An 8,872-nucleotide genomic window follows, 5' to 3' on the forward strand; every position below is an offset into this window, starting at 1 on the left:
ACCCTCCCCCTCCCCCTCCCCCTCCCATTAATGTTATTGTTATTTATTTCCCTTCTCTCTGTCTCCGCCTCTCTCTCTCTTTCTCTCTCTCTCCTCTTCCTCCAGCTTTCTCAAAAACAGGATCGCCCTGAACAGTCTGGGCAGCAGCCTGGCGGTATTTCAGTCATATCTCCCCGGGGTAAGACTGCGCCGCTCAGCCGCGAGGCGTGAGCTGGCGCCCGGCTTCAGCTGCAGCCTTCGAGACGCGCGTGTCTGAGGCGCCGCCGGCCTTCGAGACGCGCGTGTCTGAGGCGCCGCGGCCTTCGAGACGCGCTGTGTCTGAGGCGCCGCCGGCCTTCGAGACGCGCGTGTCTGAGGCGCCGCCGGCCTTCGAGACGCGCGTGTCTGAGGCGCCGCCGGCCTTCGAGACGCGCGAGTCTGAGGCGCCGCGCCGGCCTTCGAGACGCGCGTGTCTGAGGCGCCGCCGGCCTTCGAGACGCGCGTGTCTGAGGCGCCGCGCCGGCCTTCGAGACGCGCGAGTCTGAGGCGCCGCGCCGGCCTTCGAGACGCGCGTGTCTGAGGCGCCGCCGGCCTTCGAGACGCGCGTGTCTGAGGCGCCGCGCCGGCCTTCGAGACGCGCGTGTCTGAGGCGCCGCCGGCCTTCGAGACGCGCGTGTCTGAGGCGCCGCCGGCCTTCGAGACGCGCGTGTCTGAGGCGCCGCGCCGGCCTTCGAGACGCGCGTGTCTGAGGCGCCGCGGGCCTGCGCCGCCCGCAGGTGTGATTGATTCCCATCTGTTTCTTCTCCTTCCTCGCCACAGGCATCGTCCTGCTCCGGATTGTCTGCCTCCCGCAGGACTCCACTAGCAGCTTTATATTGGGGTTTTCTCATTAAGTGGTGAGCATTCCCTAACGGCATTAAAATAGTCTCATAAACATTATTCTCATGTTACGGGCTCATTATTTAGATATATTGTAGAGAAAAATCTAACCCACCCTTCTGCTTCTGTAAAATCTGCTCGCTCAACCCTACTCCCTCCCCCGCGGGGGCCACTCTGTAACTCCCCAGCCGTTAGTCCTTGGAAATTACTGACCAAGATTAGAAGTACCTGACATTAGCTAATCTGGTACATGTTTGTGCAAGGTCAAAGCCCATGAAACTTTCCCCCCACCCTGTGACCCCAGCCACCTGCGTGTGGTTTTTGTCTATAAAAATCCTAAGGAAAAAAAGGTCGGGGCCTTTACATGCTTTACATGAGTTTCAGAATGTTTCTTCAGAATGGATTCCCCAAAGTGTAATTACCAGCTAAAGGTTCTTGCTACATTTTGGGAAACAGATTTTCAAAAAGACAGCACCAAATTATTTTCTAACTAGCAATTTATTCCCAATTCACTGAACTGTTATGCGATGCTGAGTGGGCGTCCTTAAAAATAACATTTCAATTAATATCTTTATAGATAAACCTTTGTTCATATTTCTCATTTTCAGTCCTTCCAGCTCTAGTTTCTGCGGGGTTTCTTCTGACCTGCAGAGACCACTGTGTTGGCTCTTCCCCACTCCTCAACTACAGCCTCGACAGAAGCAGCAGCCCTGCAACGCACTCCGAGTCTTCTCTGCTCGCACCTGATAATGACAGCAAGCCACAGAAAACGGTGACTATGCTTTGGCATCTTCTGCAACTATACCAGCGCCCAGGAGCCCCCATGTCCCACTGAAAGGAAGTGCTTCGGCTGCCAGGCTCCCGCACTGCCGCCTCCCGCCTTCCGTGGAAGATGCGGGAAGCTATGCGTGTGCCCGCTTTCTGTGCCCAGGAGTGTTCCTGACAAAAGGCTAAGAGTGCATTGAAGAACACTTACCAGAAACCAAAAGTCCAAAAGCACAGCTGCTTTAATCGTATCAAGAAGAAAATGCAACCACCCCAGATGTAATTTATGAGCAACTGTAAGTGATTTGAACAAATCATTTAAAATTTTTATTTCTCCCAAATAACTACCAGGTTATTCAATCAATAACTCTTGATTGAATCACATGCCAAAGTCTCCTATAGCTATTAATATATATTATTGTATTTTATTTTATATATATCATTTTAATATATTATCTTAATAATATATTAATATATTATTTTATTAATATATTATAATTTAAATAAAATTATATTCATTTTATTATATAATAATATATTATTTTATTTATATATTATTTTATTAATACATTATATGTTGTAATGTTTTATTTTATTAATATATATTATTTATTTACATTATATATTTTATTTTATCATCTGGAATTCAAAAAAGAATTGATGAGAGTTGTAGCAAAAGCAAATTTTATATGTTCTTAACTTTGGTCCAGTAATTTCACTTTTGGGCATTTACTCTAAGGGAATAACCAGGGAGAGGCACAAAGATTTTGTTACAAGGGTATTCATCAAAACCTGTACACAGGCATGGAAAACTGGAAACGACTTACACATGCAATAATGCCATTAAAATGCTATAAAATAATATTTAACCACATGTAAAAGTGCCATTGTTAAGTGATAAAAACAAGATGCACAATGGTTTACATAGAATGACTTTGTTTCTATAAATACATATGCATGCAAATATACCCACACTCATAAAAGATTGCAGAACTATAAATCAGAACGTTCATAATGCTGCTTTTAGTTGTAGAGGAAAAAGTGTAACATTTAAACTTATTTTTACTTGGCACCACTTTGAAAATTTGCTTTAAAAAGTATATTATTTTGTAATTAAAATAAATAATCATAAAAACATAATTTTCTAGATTCTAGAGTATGTATTGAAAAGCAGAGGCACACGCAGCTATCAATTTTAATGAGACTCTGAGCTTCTTGATGTACATGTGTCCACACAGAGAAGCACACATGTACATACACACACACACACACACACCCCTGTTATTGGACACTAAGACTACTTTCCAATGGTACAAGATCCTGATGCTGAAGTTAATGAATGACCTTAAAGCTTGACCCCTAAACTCTTTCTTTGGTGGAATGTACATCAAGGAAATCCTTTTCCCAGTGTTGTAAACTGATGTATAGCTAAGTTATAAAAGGGCATGGCCCATGAGAGTTGTTTCCTGCGAAAGTTATGTCAAGCCTGAAACCAAGTGCTGCACATACTGACAAAACAATACAATAGGGTTGATTAGTATTTGTAGAAAGGCACACTCCCTTTTATTTATGCTAAATTTGCATTTTCTCAATACCAAGGACTTTCAAAGTAATTCAGTTATTTCTCCTGTTATTTAATTTCCAAGGCTAGCTTCTTACATGTATTTTAGGACCTAAATTTTACATAGTGTAGGCATAGATCCAGAAACTATTTCTGTTAGTCTTGGTTTTGAGCTTTTTTTTAACAGCCTGAATTGGTCCTAATAAGAAATGATGAGGTATCAATTTCATTAGTAATAAATGTTGAACTCTTTTACTAAGTGCCACAAAATGACAAAGGGCCAGGAAACAAATACATGTTAAGCCTACAAACTAGTGGAGATTGGGCTCCAACCTAAGGAATACTATGGGAGGCTATGGACTGTTGGATATTCTTTGCAAACACAAAGAAAAAGGCAGAAACAATGTTGCATTTAACACTTTATTGCTAGGTTTTCCAGTCTCATATCAAGGAGAGAAAATTGTTACCTCTGAAAAGTCAACTAAGATTTGTATCCATTAACCTGAACCCCCTTAATCATGATTTCTACCTTATATGATACCGGCAATAAGTCCAGGAGCCACCATGTGCATGGCAGGGAGATGAATTTTCAGTGTAGCTCCTGCGTGTGTTCTCCAATTCAGCTTTCTGTTCTGTAGCCCAACCCATGTATAAAGAGGCCCTACCCACTGATAAGGGACTTATTTATATTCCCACAGCCAGATTCTCTCACTGTAATCGCGACTGCATCTAAGGTAAGCACATGACTCACACGCACTGGTCCTTTCCCTGAAACTTGGGATCGGAGCCAATTCTCAGCTCTCTGTGGTCTCAGTGCCAGAGGTGACAGGCAAGAAGTGCAGTCCACATGGGTATTCCCAACTCCCATTTAACTAACAATCTTAATCCCCACCTTGATGTCAACTTTACTTTGCTATAGATTTTAATGAGCACAAAAAAGGTGAAAGAGAAAACATGAGGTCTGATACATCTAAAAATCTGTGCAATCAACAATTAAACAGTTGAAAGTATCATTCCCATTCTCTTTCACAGCCAAGATTCTGAATACGTATTTTCTACCAACAACCACCACCGACTTTAATCTAGTGCAATCAAGGCTCCATCTTCATCTACTAAAAATACTCTTTCAACCTTTATGACATGCACAAGTCAAAACTCAGGGCCTTTTCCTTCCTCCATTCTCCGCCCCAGGTTGTTTCTCTTGTCCTAGGCAGTGTGGACTATTGCTGTGGATCTTGGATTTTTTTTTCCCTTCTCCTAAGTTTCATGACATGGTTTAGTTGTCCTCCTGGTTACAACCATCATCAAGTCCTGTTGATTTAAATAACAGTCTAGATATAGCCCAGATTCAGCCTTTTCTCATTACTTCTACTACTACCACCTTTGTCCTAGCCATGTTGTAATTTAAGTGGGTTTTTAAAACACCTCTACCTTATCTTCCAGGTTCCAGTCTTGTCCCTCTGCAGTGTATTTTCTGCAAAGCAAATAGACAGGTCTTTTTTAATTACTTCACCACCTTATCTCCAGCTCTCTGATAGCTTCTTATTGCATTTTTAATAAAAGGCAAACACCTTAGAATGCCTATAGTCCCTGGAGTTTCTACCCCTGACTACCACTCTGACTTCTTTTGCCACTGTCCTTAAGCATGCTCTGGGCCACACTGATCTTACTGTCTTTAGAGCCCTTGCACTCACTGATTCAGGTCAAGAATGCTTTGGCTCCGTGTGTCTGGATGGCCACGTTTGCCTCATCTCTCTGTGTCTCTACTCATGCATCGCCTCTATAGAGAGGCCTCCCTGACCACCCAGCTGAAGCAGCCTGGAAATCATAGTGTGTTACATATGACCACCTTATTTTGTCACTAACCTTGAAACCTTGGGCATGTTATTCTATGCCTCAGTTTCTTCATCTGAAAAATGCATCTTATATATATAGTTACATACTTCACTGAGGTGTTATATGGACTTAAAAGCTATTTTATTTGAAAAGTTTAACAACAAAAAGAAAACCCTGTATACATGTTTGCTGATATTATTTTTATTAATATTTATTTTCTTTCTTTTCTCATTAGAAGATAAATTCTAGGCTTTATCTCTCTTGCTCATCATTTACTCTCAAGATGTAGAGCATAATAAGTCTTCCATAAGTATTGCATATGAATAACTGAATAAAGAAATGACATATCTAACCATGGCTTTTGTCTCCAAAGGCTCTTTTTATTTTACCAGTTCTTTAGATGAAATTTCTTTCACCAGTGTTCTCAGATTAAGTCATTGGTTTCCTGAAGTGTTTCTCTGGCTTCAGTCTGTGATGGGGCTTACAGACCATATACCCAACCACCACAGTGGGGAGAGACTTCTAAAAGGGTGAAAATTGGTCCTGGGACTCAGGAGACCTGGGATTGTGTGTGAGTTCTGTGGCTTTACTTGCTTTGTGACCCAGAGCAAAGCATGAACTTTCTGGAGACTATATTCCCTTGTAGGTAATAATTATGAATCTTCCATCTCAGAGTGTGTATCAAAACAAAGAGTTAATGGATGTGAAAGTGTTTTGTAAATTGTAACATAGTGTATAATTTTGAGGTATTGCCAAATACATCAAATATGCTATTTCCACATATCTGTGATTGTGAATTGTGCTGCAAGAAACATTTATTTGAGCACTGGTGTCTTTTTGATAAAATAATTTCTTTTCCTATGGGTAGATACCCAGTAGTGGGTTTGGTGGGTTAAATGGTAAGTCTATATTTATTTCTTTGAAGAATCTTCATGCTGTTTTCCATAGAGGTTGTACTGATTTGCAGTCCCACCAACAGTGTGTAAGTGTTTCTTTCTCTCTGCATCCACACCAGCATCTATTGTTTTTTGAGTTTTTAGTAGCCATTATGACTGGAGTAAGGTAATATCTCATTGTGGTTTTAATTTGCATTTCCCTGATGATTTGTAATTTTGTGCATTTTTTCCATGTTTATTGACCGTTTGTCTATATTTTTTAGAAAAACCTGTTCATGTCTTTTGCTCACTTTTTTATGGGGATGTTTGTTTTTTTTCTTGCTGATTTATCTGAGTTCTTTGTAGATTCTGGATATTAGCCCTTTATCAAATGTATAGTTTGTGAATATTTTCTCCAATTCTGTAGATTGTTTATTTACTCTGTTGATTATTTCCTTTCCTGTGCAGAAGCTTTTTAATTTAATCAAGTCCTGTTTATTTATTTTTGTTGCCGTCATTGCATTTAGTGTCTTAGTCAAAAATTCTTTGACTGGACTGATGTGTAGAAGAGTTTTTCCTACATTTTCTTCTAGAATTTTTATGCTTTCATGCCTTATATTTAAGTCTTTTATCCATTTTGAATCAATTTTTTTTAATGGTGGGAGATTGGGGTCCTGTTTCATTCTTCTACATGTGGCTATCCAGTTTTTCCAATGCCATTTACTGAATGGGACTTCCTTTCCCTACTGAATGTTGTTGTCTGCCTTGTCAAAGATCAGCTAGTTGTAGGTACATAGTTTTATATCTGGATTCTCTGTTCTGTTCCATTGGTCCATGTCCATATTTTGTACCAATACCATGCCATTTTGGTTACTATAGCTTAGTACTAGTAGTATAATTTCAAGTCTAGTAATGTGATGCCTCTGGATTTGTTCCTTTTGCTAAGATTGCTTTGGCTATTTGCATTCTTTTTGATTCTAAATGAAGTGTAAAATTATTTTTCCTAAATCTTTGAAATGTGACATTGGTATTTTGATGGGGATTACATTGAATCTGAGCAGTATGGACATTTTAACAATGTTCATTCTACCAATCCATGGACATGAGATATTTTTCTATTTGTTTGTATCCTTTGCAATTTCTTTCGTCAGCGTTTCATAGTTCTCCTTGTAGATCTTTCACCTCCTTGGTGAATATATTCCTAAGTATTTTATTTTGTTTGTAGCTACTGTGAATGGTATTCAGTCTTTGATTTTATCTCAACTTGACTGTCATTTGTATTTAGAAATGATACTAATTTGTGTACATTGATTTTGTAACTTGAGACTGTGCTGAATTTATTTATCAATTCTAGGAGTCTTTTGAGTCTTTTGGTGGAATGTTTGGGATTTTCTAGATACAAAGTAAAAAGCAACAGTTTGACCTCCTCTTTCCCAATTTGGATGCTCTTTATTTCTTTTTCTTGTCTGGTTGCTCTGGATAGGATTTCCAGTACTATGTTGAATAGAAGTGGTGACAATGGGGACTATCATTTTGTTCCAGTTCTTAGCAGGAATGTTTTCAACTTTTCCCCCTTCAGTATGGCGTTGTCTGTGGGTTTCTCATATATATGGCTTTTATAATTTTGAGGTATGTTCCTTCTATGCAGAATTTGTTGAGAGTTTTTATCATGAAGGGTGCTGGATTTTGTCAAAAGCTTTTTCTGCATCTATTGAGATGATCGTGTGATCTTTGTTTTCTCTGCTGTTTAGGAGTGAATTACATTTATTGATTTACATATGTTCAACCATACTTGCATCCCTGGGATGTAGACCACTTGGTCATGTTGGATTTTTTTTTTTTTTAATGTACTGCTGAACTCAGTTTGCTAGTATTTTTGAATCAATATTTATAAGAGATATTGGTCTGTGGTTTTCTTTTTTTAATGTGTCTTTCTCTGGCTTTGTATCAAGGTGATACTGGCTTCATAGAATGAGTTGGGGAGGATTTCTTCTTCTTAATATTATAGAAAAATTTCTGTGCAATAGGTACCAGCTCTTCTTTGTGATCTGATAAAATTCAGCTGTAAATCCATCTGGTCAGGAGCTTTTTTTGCCAGGAGATTTTTTTATTACTGCTTCAATCTCACTGCTCGTAATGGGTCTGTTCACAAGTTCTATTTCTTCCTGATTTAGGCATAGAAGGTTGCATGTTCCTAGGAATTTGTCCATTTCCTCTACATTTTCTAGTTTATGTGCATAGAAATTTTCATAGTGTTCATAAATGATATTTGTAGTTCTGCGTTATCACTTGTAATATCTCCTTTTCCTTTCTGGTTCAGCTTATTTGGGCCCTTTCTCTTCTATTCTGGGTTAATCTAGCAAGAAGTCTATTAATTTTGTTTATCTTTTCAAAGAACCAACTTTTGTTTTGTTGATTCTTTGTTTGTTAGTGTATTTTTTTGTTTGGTTTTTTTTGGGGGGTGGTGTTCCAATTCATATAGTCCTGCTCTGAGCTTTGTTATTTCTTTTCTTCTGCTGGCTTTGAGTTTGGTTTGCTCTTCTTTTTCTAATTCCTTGAGATGTGATATTTGGTTGTTAATTTGTGATTTTTCTGTCTTTTTGAGGATAGGCATTTAAGGCTATGCATTTTTCCCTTAGGACTGGTTTTGCTGAATGCCATAGATTTTGATAGCTTGTGTCTCCTTTGTCATTAAGTTTGAGAAATCTTTTGATTTCCATTTAATTTCATCATTGACCCAAGAATCATTCAGCAATAGGTTGTCTTATTTCCATGACTTCAAGTAGATTTGAGATTTTTCTCTTAGAATTGATTTCTAGTTTTATTCCACTGTGGTCTGAGAAGATACATGGTATGATTTTGATTTCTTTTTTAATTTATTGAGACTTGTTTTGAAGCCTAAGATATGATCAATTTAGAGAATGTTTCATGTGGTGACAAGAAGAATATATATTCAGTGGTTTGGGAGTAACATGTT

This window comes from Microcebus murinus, chromosome 26, assembly GCF_040939455.1.
Source record: "Microcebus murinus isolate Inina chromosome 26, M.murinus_Inina_mat1.0, whole genome shotgun sequence".
Lineage (NCBI taxonomy): Eukaryota > Metazoa > Chordata > Mammalia > Primates > Cheirogaleidae > Microcebus > Microcebus murinus.